The 21,138-nt window shown below is 41.3% G+C and overlaps 1 protein-coding gene across 1 annotated transcript in view; it reads left to right on the top strand.

Moving 5' to 3' along the window:
- Nucleotides 1–2,895: 2,895 nt before the first annotated feature.
- Nucleotides 2,896–21,138, top strand: part of WDR72 (WD repeat domain 72) — a 210,639-nt gene continuing 192,396 nt past the window's right edge. Inside the window, exon 1 of the mRNA XM_009005469.5 lies at nt 2,896–2,948. The gene's annotated coding sequence lies outside the window, so the exon portion shown is untranslated. The remainder of the gene's footprint in view (nt 2,949–21,138) is intronic.

The following is a 21,138-nucleotide window of genomic DNA, read 5'->3' as shown; positions in this document are numbered from 1 at the left end:
GAGGGGATGTGTGGAGACATTAACTTTGATATAAGAATCTGCAGACTTAGAAGGAAAGGACTGGTAAGGGAAATTCATTATAGAGTTGATGGCTGGAAGTGCCTTAACAGTTGACTGTTCCAGGCACATCATTCAGCAACATATCTTAGGTATCTGCTACACACTTGGTGTCCCTTCCTTTACAGAGCTTACAGTCAAGCAGGGAAGACCAACGCACAAGAAATGGTAGTTGTGACAAGTGTCATGACAGAGGAAACAAGGTACATTAAGAGTGAGTAACAGGCACACGCAAACTGCATGGGGGAAGTGAGGTTCCAGATGAATCCCAAATAGAAACAAACCAGGCCCAGAGGATGCAGAAAGCGAGAGGAATGTTCTAGTAGGAAACATTGAATGCAGGAAGACCCAGGATGTGTGAGGTTTAAGAGGTGGAAAACCTGCGATCTTGCATTGGTTTTGCCAAATAGCCTTAACATTTGGGAAGTCATATATCAGTGAAAAAAAGGAGCAGTTAAAATCTCTCCCCAACCTGCTTCTAGGAGTTTTAGAATCCAAGACTAAGGAGCCAACAGGATTTGGAGGGTAAAGTCATGTGACTGAGAAAACTTAAAAAAAAAAAAAAAAAAAGCAGTGTCTCCCTACCCCATGTTTTTCTAAACCACCCAGTCATTCAGGTGAGGTACTTGGTCCATCCACAGCAGGCTGGAATGCTGGTTTCCATGCTGAATTTTTCACCCCCTCTTGAGACTTCTGATAGCTTTTCCCTACTCAGGCTACATTTTTTGTTTGCTGACAGAGTCTTGCTCTGTCTCTTAGGCTGGAGTACCGTGGTACAATCAGGGCTAGCTGAAGCCTCAACCGTGCAGACTCAGACTCCAGAGTAGCTGGTACTGCAGGTGTGCAGCCACCACACCTGGCTAATTTTTATATTTTTTGTGGAGACAGGGGTCTCCTCAAATTGTCCAGGCTGGTCTCAAACTCTTGGGCTCAAGCAATCCATCCACCTCAGCCTTCTAAAGTGCTGAGATTACAGATATGAGCCACCATGCCCAAGAGGCTGCAGTCCTGAGGAAAACGTCCTTCCCTCCCTTATCTAAAGATCCTGGATATACTGATTTCTTTTCTTTTGGGTATACGCCCAGCAGTGGGATTGCTGGATCATATGGTAGCTTTATTTTTAGTTTTTTGAGGAGCCTTCAAACTGTTCTCCCTAGTGGTTGTACTAATTTATGTTGCCACCAACAGTGTATGAGGGTTCCCTTCTCTCCACAGCCTTGCCAGCATTTGCTATTGCCTGTCTTTTAGATATGAGCCATTTGAACTTGGATAAGATGGTATCGTTGTTTTGATTTGTATTTCTCTGATAATCAATTATGTTGAGCACCTTTTCATATGCCTGTTTGCCAATTGTATATCTTCTTTTGAAAAATTTCTTTTTGGGTCTTTTGCCCATTTTTATATTTATTTATTTATTTAGAGATGGAGTCTCACTCTGTCACCCAGGTTGGACTGCAGTGGTGCAATCTCAGCTCACTGAAGCCTCCACCTCCCAGGTTCAAGTGATTCTTCTGCCTCAGTCTCTGGAAAAGCATCAACTACAGGCATTCACCACCATGCCCAGATAATTTTTGTATTTTTAGTACAGACAGAGTTTCACCATGTTGGCCAGGATGGTCTTGAACTCCTGACCTCAAAGTGATTCACCCAGCCCAACCTCCAAAAGTGCTAGGATTACAAACATGAGCCATTGCGCCAAGACTTTTGCCCATTTTAAAGCTGAGTTATTACATTTTTTCCTATAGAGTTGTTTAAGCTCCTTAGTACAACCACCATGGAGAATAGTTTGGAGATTTCCCAAAAAGCTGAAAATAGAACTACCATATGATCCAGCAATCCCATTGCTAGGTATATACCCAAAAGAAAGGAAATCAGTATATCAAAGAGATATCTACACTCTCATGTTTACTGCAGCGCTGTTCACAATAGCCAAGATTTAGAATCAACCTAAGTTGTCCATCAGCCAACAAACAGATAAGGAAAATGTGATACATATACACAGTGGAGTACTATTCAGCAATAAAAAGAATGAGATCCTGTCATTCGCAACAACATGGATGGAACTGGAGATCATCATGTTAAGTTAAATAAGCCAGGCACAGAAAGACAAAATTCACATGTTCTCACTTATTTGTGGGCGCTAAAAATTAAAACAATTGAACTCATGAAGATAGAGTAGGAGGACGGATATCAAAGGCTGCGAAGGGACGAGTAGGGTGGGGAAGTGAGCGGGGTGAGAATGGTAAACGGGTAGAAAGAATGAATAACACCTACTTCTTGGTGGCACAGCCGGTGAACGAAGTCAATAATAATATAATGGTGGAGTTAAAAAGAACTAAAGGAGTATAATTGGATTGTTTGGAACAGAAGGGATAAATGTTTGAGATGATGGAAACCTCATTTACCCTGATGTAATTATTACACATTGTTTGTCTGTAGCAAAATATGCCATATACCCCATAAATATATACACCTACAGTGTCCTCCCAAAAACAAACAACAACAACAAAGATTGAGGTGTTCATTCTCTGCCAGTGCCTAGGGTCAAGAGTTCAGGTAACCTGGGCTCTTTTGATGTACTCCCTCCCTAACTAATTCTCTCCAGCCCTGAGAGGACAGGAAACCGCAGGTTGCTGTCAGGCCTTTTCCAGCCACCACCGCAAGTGAGAGAGGGAGGGAGGCGGCGGGCTAGGGCTGCAGGAAGGGAGAGCGGGGACTCTGGCCCGCGGGCGGCTGGGGCCAGAGCTGGCCGGGTCTGCGCGCTGGGGGCCGGGCTGGGCGGGCTGGGGCGGGGCGGGAGCGGTGACCTTAAGGGGAGACATTCCAGCCTGCTGCCCCGCTGCTCAGCGCCAGTCTGCGAGTCCCCTTTGTTCCTCCGCCCCTCGGCTCAGGTAAGGCAGGCACCCCCAGAGCTCAGCTCGGGCTGCCCGGTCGCAGGCGGGGGTCTTCGGCTGCGCCTGGCTGGTGCAGCCGCGCGCCTGCCGGCCCTTAGAGCCCGGAGCAGAAGGGGACTGGGCCTGGCCCGCGCTTGGATACATCTGGGCGGGAAAGAGGGTGGGCGTGCGCAGCGCTGTCTCTAACCTCTTCCTTTTGCTCTCAGTTCTTGCCCTTGGGATTCGGAAAAGTCCCTCTTCAAACTCTTACCCAGATGTGGCATCGGGAGTGAACAAAGCTGCTCATTCCGCAGTATCCCTACCTGGGCTCCTGAGAGGAGTGAGCCCCAGATAGGTTTAGGAACCTGCCTTTCACTTAGGATACTTTCTTGGAACTAGGGAATTGAAATTCCACGGAACTGAATCAGTTGAATTAATTAATTTATTTTATTAAAAAAAAAACTTTAATTTTAGGTCAAATCAACTTTAAAGCTGAGTTCAGGGGCAGAGAAAACTACCGGATAGGGCTGAGCCTGCTGGAGTGTGACAGCTTGGGGATGCGGGGACAGAGCTGGGGAAACATTCCTCGCTCTGCCGGTTGGGCTGAGTCGGCAATAAAGACTGCAGGGACAATACTTTTGCCTCTTGTAAAGTTGGATGAGAGGCAGGAGGATAAAGGGGGGACTGTCTGTGTTGACAAAATCTGGAAAAGGTGATGCACTGGGAATCCTCCCTTTGGAAACAAGTGCTTCCTTGTACTATCTTCCTCATTTATTAGAGCATTTTTGTATCCATTTCAATACAGTTAACGACATTCTATTAAACAAAATGTAGGTGTATGGTACGTTTGTCTTTGGCCCCCCTCCTAGTTTTGTGCTAAATGAGTTCAAGGTCAACTATTGGAGACTAGGTCACCTGTTGGGAATCTGTTTACCACAAGCGTTCATTCCTCCAGCCCTTCCCATTGTGACTGCCAAAGCACCACATCTTTCTTCCCTGTCTAGCTCTCACCACTTACTAACCAGCCCAAAAGGAAAGCAACCTCTTCTGTCATGCAAGTACTTGTGGCTAAGTTGGTCTTGTGCCGCTTTTTTGTAAACATCGCTTATATTCCTTTGCCGTTTTTATTCCTTCAATGTTAAAATGTGCCAATAGTGTCTTCCGTAAAGAATGCAAAAGGCTGTACGAGGGAGATTGTCCCTTAGACAAGACAAACCCTAGGTATTTTACCTCTTGCCTACAGAGTTGGGCTTTTGATTTGGAAACCTTATATCCACATGTGGCTAGAAAGTTTAGAAGGCCCTGGGTGGCCTGCTGACACTGGGTTTCTGAGTTAGCAGCTAAAAGTAAGTCATCCACATATTGAAGAACCAGGGTACCTGAATATGAAAAATGACTAAGGTCCTGGGCTAGAGCCTGGCTAAACAGGGGGGGCTATCTCAAAAGCCCTGGGGTAACACTGTACAGGTGAGCTGAGAATTCTGGTCTAAAGGGTCTTCAAAGGCAAACAGAAACTGGGAGTCAGGACGTAATGGCACACCGAAGAAGGTATCCTTAAGTTTCAGGACTGTAAACCATTGTACCTCTCCTGGTATTTGAGAGAGCAGGGTGTATGGGTTGGGTATAGCTGGGTATAAAGGGATCACAGCTTCATTAATAAGCCTGAGGTCTTGCACTGGCCTCCATTGTCCATTAGGTTCTTATACTCATAAAATTGGAGTATTACAAGAGCTGTTACAGGACTTTACCTGACCCTGAGCTTTTAAGTTTCATACAATATCCTGCAGCCCCTTTTTGGCTTCTGGTCTTAGGGGGTACTGTCTTTGGTAAGAAAAATAAGTGGGATCCTTTAGCTTTATTCAAATTGGGCATGCATTTTTTGCCTTCCCAAATTGTCCCTCCATTGCCCAAAACTCAGGATTAATCCCGTATTCAAATAATGGGCAGTAGATAGGGATTTCCTCACTGACGATGTTCATATAGATAATGGCTCCTGCTCTGGCTAACAGGTCCTGCCCTAGTAAGGGAGTGGGACTTTCTGGCATGATGAGGAAGGCATGGGAGAAGAGTACCTCTCCCCAGTTGCAACTTAGGGACTGGGAGTAACATCAGGAAACTGCTTGCCCTAGGACTCCTCGGACATTTACAGACTTGGAGGACAATCATCCAGGACAAGAAAGCAAAACTGAGAAGGCCACACCAGTGTCCAGGAGGAGATCGACCTCCTGGCCCTCTATGGTCAGCTTTAACCGGGGCTTGGTGACGGTGTTGGCTTGTGCTTGTGCTTGCCCCGGGCACCCTCAGACTTGCTATTAGGTCATCTGGTTAGCTACCTCAGGCCCTGGGAACCTTCGTCCCCTGGGACAATGTGCTTTCCAGTGATCCCCTTGGCACAGTGGGCAAGGACAAGGAGGTGGTCCATTCTCTGGGGATGATCTCTCTTAACGTGTCCCGGTAGGCCACAGTGGTAGCAAGTTCTGCCAGCCTGGCGGCTAACCCAAGCCCTTCCCTCTTCCGAGCCCCTTGGGTCTGCTTGCTGAAGGCCATGACTAGGGCTGCGGCCTTTCTCTGGTCCCTCCTGTTCCTTTCAGCCTGTTCCTCCTATGTCTATTATAGAACACCAAGGTTGCTAGATTTAGTAATGATTTTAGATACTGTTCTGGCCCCCTCCTAATGTCTGCTGCTGATTGCATAGTAAATTTGTCTTTTAGTATTAGCTGACCCTCAATGGAGTCTGGTGACAGGGGACTATACTTACTTAAGGCCACCGGTAACTGCTCAAGGAAGGCTGTTGGGTTTTCTTCCTTTCCCTGAGTTATGGTGGATAACACTGCATAGTTCATGGGCTTTTTCCTAGTTCACCTTAATCCCGCAAGTATGCAGGTCAATAGGTGCCTATGACTCCTGTCCCCCTGTTCTGAGTCAGGATCCCAGTGAAGGTTTGTGCTAGGGACTACTTGTCTAACTGTAGGGAATTTTTTCTCCTCTGGCATCATTTGGTCATGTACTTGACTAAGGTACCAGGTGTCCCCAAGCTCTTGAGCCAGTACTAAAGCAGCCTCTCTCTCATTGCTGGTTAAGGTCTGACTAAGCACTAACATTATATCTTTCCAATATAATTCAAAGGACTGACCCAGGCCCTGCAGAACATCTGCGTACTTGTCCGGGTCATCTGAAAATTTTCCTAAGTCTGCCCTGATTTGCTTTAAGTCAGAAAGTGAAAAGGGGCTATGTACTTTGGTGGGGCCAAATTCTCATCCTGCTGCCTGTAGGGGAAAGAGTTGGGGCATCCTAGTAGCCTGAGGTGTGTTGGTCTCTTTGGCCTTCTTCCCTGACTCCTCTTGGGTTATAGGAGCTGAGGAGATCTGGTCAGTATCAGTGGAGGGAGGAGCTAAATATGGGGGTAGTCCTGAGGAGGGGCGGTAAGGTATAGGTTTCAGGCCTTACGTAGCCAAGGATTATCTCTCAAAGAAAAGAAAACTTGCACATATGGGACCTCAATCCATTTACCTTCCCTCTTACAGAACACATCTAATTGTAAAGGGTGTTATAATTTATACTTCCCTTAGGAGGCCCGGTTTCTCCACTGAGCGGAGAGTATCACAGCCACACTATTTGGCAAAGAAAAATGAGCTGCTGCTTCTTCAAATATCATAGGTAAAATTGGTCCAAGTTATCAAGGATACACTTGAAGGGCGACTTTGCCTTGGGAAGATTCGCACACATCTGAAATTGAACACGGGGATGCCTGCATCGCCTGCTATTCCTTGCAACTGCTAGCCCTGGGGCATCCCCAGTTATAGCACCTTATAGTTTCCTTGCACCCTAGATGCATGATCATCTTCTGGGCCCTCCCATGTTCCAGCTTTAGTCATGCTTACCAACATCATGCAAACACACTCACTGTCTGAATGTCCTTATGGCCACCTTAAAGACATGGGGACTGCCAGGTTTAGTGGCCCTGTACCAGTGCATCCTTGAAGAACTAGGCCAGTGAGCTTTGGCAATGGATTCCAACATTCCCTAGCAAGAGTTCAATTAACATAGGCCTGACCATAAAACTGCCCCAGGAGAATAAACTTCTTGAGAGGGGCCTCTAAGCACAATAATCTTAAAGAAGGTAATGGTAATGGCTGGCCACATGCCCGAGGTGGGAACTATGCCCTCGGGACCCATGCCTTCTCCCCTACCCTATTCTTCATTATAGGAATATGCCCTATGGTTGTGGGGCCTCGGACCCATTCTGACTATGGAATTCTAGATGGAGAAGTCCTGCCGTATGGAGAGCCAATCCTAGGCAAGACAAATCATACATCACTGGATTCTGGCATCACTCAGTTGGATTGGGAAATTGTGGGTGACAAGAAACACAATGTCTTATAGCCTCCAGTACCCACTGAAAGACTCTGGCTCTGTTAGGACATAACCTAGCACTGCTGACTAAGGGAACTGGCCCTGTGTATTGCAGGAGGCCCTCATGTGTAGGAAATATCTTAGAGGAAACAGCTGGGAAGAAGTTTGCCTTACAGAAATCTGGATCCAGGAGGTCAGGGCCTGAAAGGCTGGGTGTGGCTTGCATAGGTGGCTTTTTCTTTGGAGGTTTAAGTGGGGCCTCAACCTCAACCAGACTGAACTGGGAGTTCAAGACCTTGCTCTTTCCTCTGGCGGGCCCTCAGCTAGGCCCAGAGAAACAAAGAACAGCAAGACAGGGAAGCTCGTTCAGAAAAAGCCTGACATCTGTGTCTTTAGACCATGATTTTGAAAGGCTGGGCATGGCTTGCATAGGCAGCTGCCGCTTCAGCAGCCAGGGCCCAGCCGCTGCCTCCACGCATGGCCCCATGCAGGCCTGGTGGTCTGGTGCTCTCCACAGGCGGTGCCACCCAGCCTTGCCTGCACCACTGTGCCCAGTCTTTACCTCCTTAACAAATTTTAAAGAAGTGAAAGGACAGATTAGCTAGCAAAAGGGGTCCGATACCACTCACTGCTTTGAAATCCAATGTTCTCCTGACTGGCTCGCCAAAAAGATGTAACAGGGCAGGGTGTGGGGGATGTGGGGGTGTCCCAAAGACACGTTCAATTCCCCAATCCAAGGTTCTTGGCCACTCCTACTCTGAAGAATGGGGAAAGGGGCCCCAGAGGTGTGGTGAGTTTGCTGTTCAAATATATATCATGGACCCAAAGAGTTTTGCAGAGAGCAATTTATTAGAAAGAGAGAGAAAGAGAGACAGCTCCCATGCTGCCATGGGAGGGGATCCAGAGAAGGATTCTATATAGGGAGGGAGTAGTGGAATTTTAACCCTTGAGTTATTCCCTCCTATTCATGTTCTCGTCCAATGAGAGGAGTTCTTTCAAAATTCCTCTAGAGTGATTCCTCTAGGTATGATCTTCGACTCATACCAGATTGGCTGCTTGGTCCATAACAGAGCCTCCTTCCAGAGGTTTCCACGAGCTTTTTAGACAAAGACGCCCACCTTGATTTTTCTACCTCGCCCATGCATGGGAAACCTAGTCAAAGAACTTCACATTTGAAACCCCTCGGGTCCCCAGATGGAGAGGGTGGAGGTGGGAAACTCCTGCCTTTGAAACCACGCCCCTTGTGGGCCCAGGAAGAGAAGTTTTTCTTTAACACAGTCCCTCAAAACCACATCAGCCTAGAAAGCTGTTATGATTTTAGATTGCTGTAGTATAAATCAGAATGCATGTCTATAGCCAAGGATACTTTTTTCCATCTGCCCTTTGTTCTTTGTATATACTTCAGAGTTACTCTCAAGATGAACATTTACAAACTGACTTTTCTGGGAGAAGAAGGAGGAGCAAAGAGAGGCAGCTATTGAAGCCATATCATATTCATACATAACTGATATGCTAATTCTTTTGCTCCCTTTCAACATTTTTTTGTATTGTTATATGTAAAGCTCCCTGGCAGCAGAGTGCAAAAGAGAACAAGGACCACCCCACCATCCTTGCCCCATGTCCTCAATGTATGCATTCAGGGAATTGTTCATATAACAGTAATAATTAGAGCAGAGTAATAAGTGCTCTGATTGGCAAAGGGAAGGCTGAGGGTTGAGGAGTGCTAAACATTCACTAGGACAAGCTCAAAGCAGTGAAAATTTAGCTCTAGTTTTGAAAGTTCCAGTTTTGTAGAAGTTTGCTAGGTGGAAGTACTGAGAAAAAGCACTCCAGGCCAAGGCAGAAGTTTGTGTGAAGGTATGCTAGAGAGACAAAACATGACAACTGCAAATCATGGCATGCTGTCCTCCTGTGTCCCATCTTTTACTGGCTATGGGACCTTAGTAAAGTGTTTGACTTCTGAGCTACAGTTTCCTCATGTGTCAAATGGGGGTCTTATTATTTTACATTATTAGGTAGAGATTTAATCTTCAAGCCTATCATATAAGAGTATCTAGCTCACAACATAATTGTGAGACTTAGTTGTATATAAAACACTAACTTACCTGGTGCAATCAAAGTTGTGCCTTCCACTCCGTCCTTCTCTTGTTTAGAGACAGCTGAACACTACTCTAAATCTCGATGGGATTTAAGCCTTTCATGCATAGTACTAAAGCAGGCCAAGAAATGATTTAACTGTTCTTGTTTAGAATGAAATATGAGATTCTATGCTTCTACCACCATTACCCTTCCTTTCAACCACTATAAGCTCTCCTTCTACTAAGGCTATGTTGTTAGCTTATGTTTTGGAGCCAGGCTCTGTGAAATGAGTTCCTCCCTCTTTGAGTTGTTCTCTTGCTAGAGAGGTCAACGTTCTTACATTTACACGATAAGATCTGTGGCCATTTTTAGCCATGCTTCCTGCTCCAGTCATTGCTTCAGTCTGAGCTATTGAACTGGGTCTTAGAAACATTTTAGTGTGGAGTATATAGTAAAACCTGATTCATTGTTTGGGGCACCAAAATGCAAACTGAACATTTTGGAAGGAATTTGTTATAGAATTGTGCACTTTTGTGATTTGCCTTTAGTATTGCTAGCTTTTTAAATCCTTTTTTATTTGGAAGAACTTGCCTCAAAAGTACAATTTGATCATGCATGAGTTTTTCCTGTTGCAAAGATTGTGCCAATTGGCCGAACAATTGAATACTTTTTAAGTCATTTTCCCTACATGGATTTCAAAGAAAAGACCTTACACGGTGTTTTTGCAATGCCATCAGCATGTGGAAAAATTCTACGTTCCATGTAGGCAATAGTAGACAGTAAGAGAAGTGAGTTACTTTAGGTTTTGGTCATTTGAGGTTAGGGTTCCAGGCTAGGCCTCTTTGCTATGGAAGGCCAGATCAGGTCAGGGATTGGTTCTTCCTAGATCATGAAAACCGATCCTGAGTAAGAGCTTTTTGTGAGAATTTTTCTTTTTGATCATTTATTCATTCAGTATATTTTTCTTCAATTTATTAATTAATTTGAATATTTTATTCATTGTGTTATATATGAGGTTGGGGATACTGAGATAGATTCAAGTTCCTTAGACTCTAATGTGAATAAGAATGACTTTTGAAAGCTAGTTTAAATTTAAACCCTTAAAAGCTCTGATTTGTTTCATCCAGTGTGGGGTGTAGGAATCTGCATTTTAATAAGCCTCACAGGTGATTCTGATGCTGCTGGGAGCTTTCTTCTTTTTTTAACCAATTTTTTTCAGCATCAGTGTACACATTTACATAGACATTTTGGAGAACAGTGTAATCTCTCTGTCTAGGGCTTATCATATCTGGTCAAATATCTAGAAAAATCTAAACTTTAGTTCCCTTGCTTTTAACCAAGTAGCTTACCTTTATGTTGCTTTATTAATTTATAAAATAGGGGCTTGAACCAGATTTCTGTAAATTTCCATGCTAGTCCTTAAATCGATGCTTTTTTTTTGTTTTGTTTTAGATAGAAATCCAGTGAAAGGTATGCTTTGAGCACTCTCAAATTAAAGTCATTCTTTGAACAAATGCACTGTTGAGTGATATCTACCCAGAGTCCTGTGAAATCCTTATTCTCCTTAGGGTATCAGTACCCCTACTTTCTTTGTTACCACTTTCTTATGTTAAGAGGAATAATGAGCCAAACTTGAAGTATTTAGTTTGGGCATTGAATGTTTCAATTACTTGGGAAAAAAAAAGAAAAAGAGGAATAATGAATAGATGACTTCAGAATGGGGAAGTGAGAAGGTGAGGTTGGTGGAGACTACCTTTTTTATTAGAGACTGAGCAATGCCACCCACTTTTTTAGACTGCATATGTAAATTACCAGCTGAATATTTCAGTGATTGGACTTCCTTGGAGAAACTCTCCTGGAGGAGTCCCAGTAGGGTTAAGTGTAGCCTCTGCTGCACTCTCTACCTACTTTGTGGGAACCAGGCCCCATCCCCTCTCTCTGTGGTAATGGAGGCCCCATGGTCTGTCAGAATCATGGGATAGAAAGTGGGACCTTCATCTCGGCCTCAAGAGGAAACCAGAGTCAAGAACACAGTAGGTGCTTCATAAATGTTTGTTAAATGAGTTAACTGCCACTTCCCAAACCAGTGTTAAAACAAAATTGCTTTATTTTCTGTAATGCATTGCATAGTTTTTTCCTCTTTCTTAAATGTGCAAAAGCCTGTGCTGACTCTATATGCCTGCTTTTGAGAATCTGTATGCCTGTTTTTGAGAAATACAAGGCATTCAGGTATAATTATTATTAATAAACTGAAAATAAAAGAATTTGTAATAACATCATCAATTTTTAGTTAAAGGAAATAATGAATGTGATGCTGATGGCCCTTTATGCCACATAGGCACACGGATAATTATTTCCCCTCCTCTTGATTAACTGGGATGTAAGCATTTAAAGCATCTTCTTTATATGCATTTTGATTTCCTACTCAACAGAAAATATAAACAGTAAGGACTTTATTTTTTTTCCAGTGAGATCACAGAGATAAACCAAGTTAGAGCAACTCTCTTGAATAGCTAATAGCTGTCGCCTGGGGAAGGAGAAAATTATTTTCTGCCTTCCATGTTGATGTATACAGAACATGTGTTCTGAGTAGCTGCTATTTTCACTGCCTCTTTTTCCAGTTGAGGTGCAACATAAACTATTTTAATTAATATTGTGTCACCAAAAGGGAATGAAATAGCCAATTGAATTCTGCCAAGATAGAGTCTTTTGATGAAAACATATCTTTATTGATTGTGGATGAAGAAAATCATTCTTAAAATGAAATCCAGAGAAAAATCATATCCCTCAGAGAAAGTTTCTGAGTGGCAGGCTGAGATTAACATCATAAAATTGAATTTGTGCTGCAAGCCTTTGATGTAATCAGCAGCTGGGAGATGGTGTTGCCCTTGCTGTGCTCTCTCTGATTGTGGTGAATTATTGTATGGAATGAAATAAGTGTTTCTTGTGTCCCTCCTCCAAGAAATACAAACAAGGTATTACCAGGTAGTTTCTTGCTAGTTAAAATGTGTTGGATCGATTCCAGGCCTCTCAGGCTCTTATACACTCATGAACTGTAGGTGTTGGTTATCTATTTATGCCCTAGGGACAGAATTTCTTGATATCACTGGACAGTGACTTCTTTGGTCAGTGAAAATCAAGCAGAGCAGAGAGAAGAGGGATCCTCTTTGCCAAGGATTTTTTTTTTTCTTAGAATAAGCAGAGGCCAGGATGTTTTAGAAAGTGCCATAGAGCCTTATACTGCCTGGTTTTTGTTGGCCTGTAGGTTCAGGCAAGCCCTTTCCTGTCTCCCTCCACTAACTTTTATGTCATAAACTGCATTGAAATCATCCCAATGTGGAAATCTCACACTGTGTATTATGAGTCTTTTTCCTTGATGCTACTGTTACAATGAGCTTTTTAGTGTTTATATTTTGAGTCCGGATGCTTTGAAAACACTCTGGCCCATGCATACACTTCCACATATGTAATGAATAAGTTTTATATATTAAGTAGAGACAATGTGCTTGTAGAATTACTCTTACACTAAAGAGTGATTTGGCATCCTAATCGCCCCTGTGGTTGGATCTAAGTTGTGTCTGTTTTGTTTTGTTTCTTTTTTTTTTTTTTAAGAAATAGGTGGACTGGTTTGTCTGTATGGAACTGTAAACAGGTAATGATGTCATCATTATGAACTCTCACTTTCAAGCCTATAAGAAGTGGGATGGGCTTTGAGGTCATACAGATCTAGGGATGTAATCCTAGCCAGGGGATTGAGATTTGCTGAGCCTTCTTTTCCTAATAACAGTAATGGTAGGTGTGTAAATTACTTGAGAAAATGCATGGGAAAGCCACCAGTGCAAGGTCAACCACACAGTTGTCATTCAGTAAACAGTTGTTAAATTGAATACATAACACTATGCCTTAACACAGGGAAAAAGAGGCAAGGACAGTGAAGGCAGAAGGTGGAAGGTCTTTAGGAATAAGGGAAAGCAGGAGGAGCTGGGACGAGGGAAAATTTTGAGTAATAAAGTGGTGAGATAGGGTCCATGAAACAGAGGTGAGGGTTGTCTTGGCTCACGACAGAAAATCCACAGAGATCTTCAGTAAGGCTACAGTTCCTTCAGATTATGAGCGGCAAATTTTGCAGTTCCTCTACCTCTTTTTCCAAACCACCATGGCATTCTGCATTCATAGTCTTGCTGATGAAAGTCTGTTTTGGCCTAATTTCTGTTAGAATCCTTTAGTGCAAAAGATGAGTTTAAAGTCTTCCCTGGCAGGCATTCCTGGTTGGTAGGGCAGAGTCAGAAAACACTAGAATCGTGAGCATTAGGGAGGCATCTCCAAATAGGCCTTGTCCATATAGGCCTATATTCCTGCTTATGGGAGTGCCTGCCATTTGCTCATTCTGGGAGGAAAAAAGGATTGTTATAATTGCAGAGGACTATAGTGAAGTTGAAAGAAGAGAAGTAGGTGTTAGGGCCAAGGAAGAAAGTAACTAGTCCTTGGAAGAACACAGGATTTTTCCACGAGAAGCCAAAGTGTAAGGGATGAACTGTTGACCACCATGGGAATGAAAGTTGCTTTGCTGTTGTGCCTCAGGAATGCCTATGCCAACCTACTTTATGTTGGTTCTTTATATACTTAGGATTTGACTTGAAGGTTGTGAATTCCTAGAGGGCAGGAACATGTGTTTTTCCATGTTTCATTTAGTAGGGCCTTACTAGATATTAATTATTGAATTAATAAATGAATATATTATTTTCTCAAGGAGCCTATAATGTAGATGGAAAAGAGATGCATTACGCAAAGAGGCAGAGAATAGATTTTGTTATATGACCAATTGTGTGATTCAGACTAAAATTTAAATATATGTTTCAGGAATTGATACATGTGTTACTGAGATCTACATTCTGACTAGAAAGAAACAGATTCTGTCAAATGGTGTATTACTTTTCTAGGAATGTGTAATGAAGTGCCACACACTGGGTGACTTATACAACAGAAATGTATTGTCTCACAGTTCCGGAAGCTGGAGTTCTGAAATCACAGTGTCAGCACGGTTGGTTCCTTCTGAGGCTGAGACAAAGATTCTGTCCCATGTCTTACTTAGCTTTGGGTGGTTTGCTGTCAATCTTTGGTGTTCCTTGGGCTGGAGAAGTCACCTTAACCTCTGCCTTCACCTTTATCTGACTTTTTCTCTGTGTGTATCTGTCTGCAAATTTCCTTGTTTTATATGACCACCAGTCAGATGGCATTAGGAGCTCACCCCAATCCAGTATTACCTCATTCTCACTTAATTATATCCACAATGAGCCTATGTCCAAATAAGGCCATACTTGGAGATACTCCCAGTTAGGACTTCAACATATAAATTTTGGATAGGCTCAATTCGATTCATATTAGATGAGAATGTGGTGGAATTTTGAAAAACTCAAATTGCTTTTTAAATTTAAATTATTTTAATTTGCCAATTTTATACTTTTGAAGTTTTACCTTTATCTCTCCTACTTAATTCATTTAATAGATGGGATCTACTCTAAGTTATGAATGATGGAATGAAGAATTAGAAATGACAAGAATTCCATTTATCCTAATATTGTTTACTTAGCAAGATTTACATAGATTTTGAGTGTTAAAACCCTTCTGATAATAGAGTCTAACATTTATTGAATGCTTACTAATTAATGATTTCCAAGGATTATTTACTCACATCAACCCCAGTAGATTGATATTATTATTTATCCTCATTTTATTAATCAAAATCCAGCACCGAATTCTAAAGTAACCTTCTCAAGGTTACTTTAGGTAAAGTTGTCATTTGAATCCAGGTTCACTAACCAGAGGGCCTGACCCACTGGTACATGCTGTCTCCTTACTCATTATAGCCAGGTGCAGTAGATAATTGATCTCCTTTCATGGATGACAAAATAAGCTTGCTGGGTCACAAAACCAGGAAATGTAAAATATTTGTGATTTAAACTTAGGCATTACAGGCATATGTCAAAGATATTTCTGGTTCTGTTGTGGGTTTGATTCCAGACCTCTCTAATAAAGTGAATACTGCAATAAAGCAGGTCATAGCTTAGACTGGCATGTTCCCATGGACTGAAAGTCAGGTTCCAGGGGCTGCAGAGGCTGCTTGCTTCATAGTCTGCTGTGGTTAAAGTTAATCTCATGCTGGCCTACCTGAACCCCAGTTACTTTCCCCAGATTTCTTCAGTTTTCTTGAGCTTCTTGCTCCTTCACAAAGTTTAACTTTGCCCTTTCCCAAACGATTTCCAGTTACTAGCTGGCTGTGTGACACTGGCCAAGCCACCTTACTCTGCTCTCCAATCTATCCATTTGTTTTTTCAAGTTTATTAAGGTAAATTTATAATACATTTAATAAACTGCACACTTTTAAAGTGCACAATTACAAATTGAGTGCACAATTTTCACACCAGAGCTCTTTTATCTCCACCTAAATTCAACTTCCTTTTATTTAAAAAAAAAAAAAAAAAACACCACAATTATCTGAGAAAGATAATAACAATAACATGAAATTTTATTCCCTCCCCTGAGGGAAATCCTTCCCAATTTTGGCTTCAAGCTCAAATTCTGTTTCCTCCCTGGACACTCTTGCATTCCCATTAACATAGCACCTATCACACTATGGGTTGATTCAGGGCAGGCCTGCCTGCCTCCTCAGACACCAGGAAGCTCCTTGAGGTTCGTGACTTTCTTTGTCTTTCTTATTGACACCCCTAGAATCCTTGCACAGTCTCTAACACGTAGCAGATAATAAATATTTCTAAACTAAATATATGTAAACAAAGGCAACAAGACCAAAGAAGAGAGATCAGTTGAAGATAAAATAAATATAAGTATTATTAAAGGAAGTGAGTTGTCAGAAGATGGAATCTGGAATAAAGGTGAAATTATTATCAAAGAGACTAATATGGATATCTCAGAAGAAGAAGTGATGGGATGTTGAAGTAATGAGGAAGCTCATGTCTGAGTGACTTAATTTTCTCAGTTAATTGAAAGAAAGGATCATCAACTAAGAGTGCTGGGATATGAGGAACTACCTCAGTTGGGGTGCAGTTTTGAAAGGTAGAGGGAAAGGATTTGACTGCCACAGTGTTAAAGCCATGCTTCCCAGTGTGATTTAGGTAGTACACACCAAGTATTTATGTTAATAGACAAGTATTTCTTCTAATGTGTATTTTGAAAAATATAACATGTACATTAAACCCCACGATTTTATGGACACTTATGATTAAGGTGATTCCATAAAAAGATCCTTCGGTAACTTAATTTCTTCTTACCTAAGTATAATTAATACTTAAGGAGAGTTAATTTGAAGAGAGATATTAGGCAAACAGTTTTCCAGATTATTTTTGGAGATGAGGCAGTTTTCTAGATTGTTTTTGAATATGGGAAAGAAAACATGACTCAAGACCAGAAATAGGTTTGCAGAATTTATATGCTCACAGAACAATTGTTTTGTCTAGTAGCATGAACACTTGGTTAAAATTAATCAAAAGATGACTCCGTGGCAAATACTTTGAGGGCAGGGATGGTGTTTTTCTGTTTTATTGTGTTCTCTGCAGCCTGACTCACCACCTGCTATATTTAGTTCTCAATGCATATTTGTCAAATTTAATTAAGAATGGTCTAGGACAATGGTATTTTTTGTTCATGTTAGCCATGTTTAAGTAAAAAAAATGATTTTCACTGCAAATAGAGGGTTAAATGTATTATAAAGTAAATACATAATCCACTTCTTAAGGCCTGAACTTTGAGTTTTAGACAGAGAGATTGTCGCTTCTTGAGTTTGTTTGTTCACTAATTGAATATAAATAAAAGTGAAGTTACCACTCAGAAAGAATTGAGTTGTTCTCTTATATTTCTCTTACCACATCTAATGCTCATCTCCTTGACAATGACTAAGTGGGCACACTTGGCCTTTCTTTGAATGTGTCAGCCCTGTTGAGCTACAGCTTATTGAGCGAGGAGGTGAAGTTTGAAGGCAATACTTTGTGAAGATCTTTGACTTACAAGGCGGGAAGAGCTGTGAGCTGTGATGGAAACCTCATCCAGGTAGTGAAAGAGATGTGATTTCTTGGCTCTTTTGCTTTATACATGCTCCAGGTCATGAGTGTTTGGAGTTCAGAGATTAATTGGCACATCTGTTCAATTCCTCCTTTGACCTCTGGGCTGTTTTAGCTTTGACTTTACCTGCTAAGATAGTCTCTATCTAAAATACATTATTTTCTAGAGTTCACTAAGTAGCAGTTAATTACTCAGTAACAAGATTTTTGGAGGAGCTTAGTGCTGATGTTGGTTAGGGGTTAATTCTGAAACAGTCATGCTCCAGTGGGTTGACCAGAGAGAATGTTGTTATTTAAATATCCCTTGGGCACCCTTTGACCTCGTAGATTTTTTTTTACCTGTTCTAAAGAGTTATCTAATTACAATCTGTTGATAAAAGAATAAATTTGGCTTCAGGAGCATTTTCAAATAGATTTTGGGTGGACGGGGCTTCTGCTGAGACCCATGCCAGCTTAGACTGGCATGTTCCCATGGACTGAAAGTCAGGTTCCAGGGGCTGCAGAGGCTGCTTGCTTCATAGTCTGCTGTGGTTAAAGTTAATCTCATGCTGGCCTACCTGAACCCCAGTTACTTTCCCCAGATTTCTTCAGTTTTCTTGAGCTTCTTGCTCCTTCACAAAGTTTAACTTTGCCCTTTCCCAAACGATTTCCAGTTACTAGCTGGCTGTGTGACACTGGCCAAGCCACCTTACTCTGCTCTCCAATCTATCCATTTGTTTTTTCAAGTTTATTAAGGTAAATTTATAATACATTTAATAAACTGCACACTTTTAAAGTGCACAATTACAAATTGAGTGCACAATTTTCACACCAAAACTCTTTTTATCTCCACCCAAACTCAAAATTTAAAAGCAAAACTCCCTCCTGGGCTAAAGATGACCAAGGTATGTTTTTAGGGGGAAAAAAAAATCCTCAACTAATTCGTTCTTGCCCCTCACAGTGCCTATGAGTTTTGAAGAAAGCAGGTGGGATTTTTCTCCACAAGAGGTAGAATTCACAGAGGTCACATAACTGTAAGTGACAGATCTGGGATTCAAACCAAGGCCTATTTTATCTCAAAGCTCATAGTCTTCATTGCTGTACTCTATTTACTTTCCTCTCAGTGTTTATTCGGGTCAGGATGTTATTATTAAAATTCATGCATTGTAACTAGGGACTTAATCCTTTCTGTTTCTAGTGGGCTATCCTCAGTCAAGGGGTGTGAGATTTGTCTATGTTTGTGAGGTTAGTAAAGCAGACTCAGTGTCTGGGCGTGTCCCTGAAGACAGCTATTTATGACAAGGTAAACAATTCCAGTGCCCAGTAGACACCACCCACAAAACCACATTTACATCATACTCATTATTCTGCTGCCCTCAGACAAGTCAAAAAGATGAAAACAAATTGTTACAGGGAAGAAGATGAAGGTGGACTGGAGGATGGGAGTCATAATGGCGTGTTGTCCTTCCTCGTTCTTGCCAGGTATTGTATTTATCAACAAAGAGTCAGGAAGGGTCAGTTCAGCTTTCAAAGGCAATGAAGGCCACATTGGAGCCTGTATGAATAAGAGGTTTCTTGTTCTTGTTTTGTTGACCTTTTTAAATTAAGAACAACCAAAATAACAAAGGAATTTCACATTGCAGATCCCTAAGAATTTTTGAATGGGCAAGTCAGGGGCATCTTTGCAATGATGTGCAGGGAGAAAGTTCTGGATGGGCTGTGAGGAGACCTGGTTCAGCTTCTGTGTCAGCCACTCATTTCTTTGATTTCTTTGTCCAAGTAACCAACTTCCCTGGGCCTTCATTTACTCAACTATAGAAGAAAGAAGTGCTAATTGTGATCTATAAGGCTTCTCTTTATCTTCAGCTTAGGGATACCAGAGACCCTACTATGCCTACAGGTCCCATTATATTTGAATTTCAGATTACTAATAAATATTTCCTTTAAGCATGTCTCATACAATAAACAATAATTTTTAGTGTAACCATGTCCCAAATTTACATAGTACATACTGTACAAAAATTGTTTGTTGTTCATCTGAAATTCAGATTTTACTAGGCATCTTGTATCTTGATTTGCTAAATCTTGCAACTCTAATTTGACTTGGAGTCATTGGTTTAAAGATCATTATAGAGTTTGAAGCAATAACAAATTGTATATTTTCATGGCCAAATATTCCAGCATATAGCCACAGTATTTTCAAGAAAAGAAATTGTAGTGACAATATTATAAAAGTAAAAGAAGGAAAACTCATGCCCTCAAAGGGATTGCTAGAAAGTGACAGTCACAATCTCTATTCACAATACAAAATTATAGTAATTCGTTGCCTCATCCATCAATCCATTCCTTATGTTGAGTGCCAATTATGAATAAGGAATAATGATAAAAGCTATTTATACCTATACTCCCATCAGTTCTCCAAGGCAATTTTATTTTCCATTTTGTAGATGAGAAAACCGAGGCTCAAAGAATATTTGCAAGTTACTAAGATGTGGGAAAAGAAGGCAAATATTTCTCTGACTCATTCTTTAATATTTGCTTGCCTCTTTTCTTTACAATAAAGTATATTTTGAATTAAAATAATACAAATACAGATACAACCTAATGACGAACCCAGAATCGGAAATTTTGTATTTCTTTGTATTTCGGTAGAGCACAAAGAGAGGAATTGGGGTGGTAACATTCCCCAGAATATACTTCTCCCAGAGCAAGACTATGCTCTAGTCCTAGGAAGGTCACAACACCTCTCCTCCACTTCCTCATCACCAAAATAAGAGTTGCGTTTTACATTCTTCATGTCTCTTCCAATTTCTACTAAACTCTTGCTTTGGTATCCAGGTCAAACACATTATGTAAGAAATGCTTACTGAATGTCATCTATGCAGAAGGCAGTGTGCCAGGGATAGGGAACAAACAGTGAAAAGACATGCCCACCTTTTCCAACTGTAATTTACAGTTTTGCAAAGTGTCTCCACAACAGTGATTTGAGTTTAGGAGGTAATTGGGAAGTTAATGTTGTTAAAGTAGGTAGCCTATTGCTATTTCTATTTATTATTTAAAACAGAACAGTTTGGGAGCTTGCAGGTCATCCTGTGGGTCTGTGCAACAGTCAGTGGCTATCAGTAGGACTGCTTCACCAGGAGGTTTATTTCTTAGATGTAGATAGGGTTTTAAGAACTCTATAATGGTTTGATCCCTCTACAGCTTTTAATTATTTCTTTTTCTAGGCAAGTTTTACTCAATTCAATGCTTCCCAACCTCTGCACATCAAAGCGTAAACAAGGAAATGATTATTTTTGTATACACCAGGTTGAAAGTTTCAGTTCCTCTCATCTTATGTACCATGGCATGCCGCTGGGAGGCCCTGATTTAGTTAATTTCTATCACAGTAGAGTGTTGGTTATAGAAAGGAAGCCCAGGGAACTCTGTTATTAAGATCCTGAGTAAATCAGAATAAAGACAGAAACGTTACTGAAGACTCACTACAAGAAGGTATTCCTTTGATCTGAAGAGAACATTCATCTGATAAAGATTTTTATGTGGAACATCAAGCTATCACTAATACTTTAAAAATCAATATTAAAATAGGAAATCATGATTTGGAACATCGAATATGGCTTTTTTAGAAAGTAAAAATATTCACGAACTTCCTGTATTTTGAATGGCAAAAAATCATTTGCAAGTGGCAATTTGAAATGTCTTTTGTTTAGAAACAAAATGTG

This window comes from Callithrix jacchus, chromosome 8, assembly GCF_049354715.1.
Source record: "Callithrix jacchus isolate 240 chromosome 8, calJac240_pri, whole genome shotgun sequence".
NCBI lineage: Eukaryota > Metazoa > Chordata > Mammalia > Primates > Cebidae > Callithrix > Callithrix jacchus.
The sequence above is the reverse complement of the archived record's forward strand: the minus strand, read 5'-3'. Positions and strand labels throughout refer to the sequence as shown.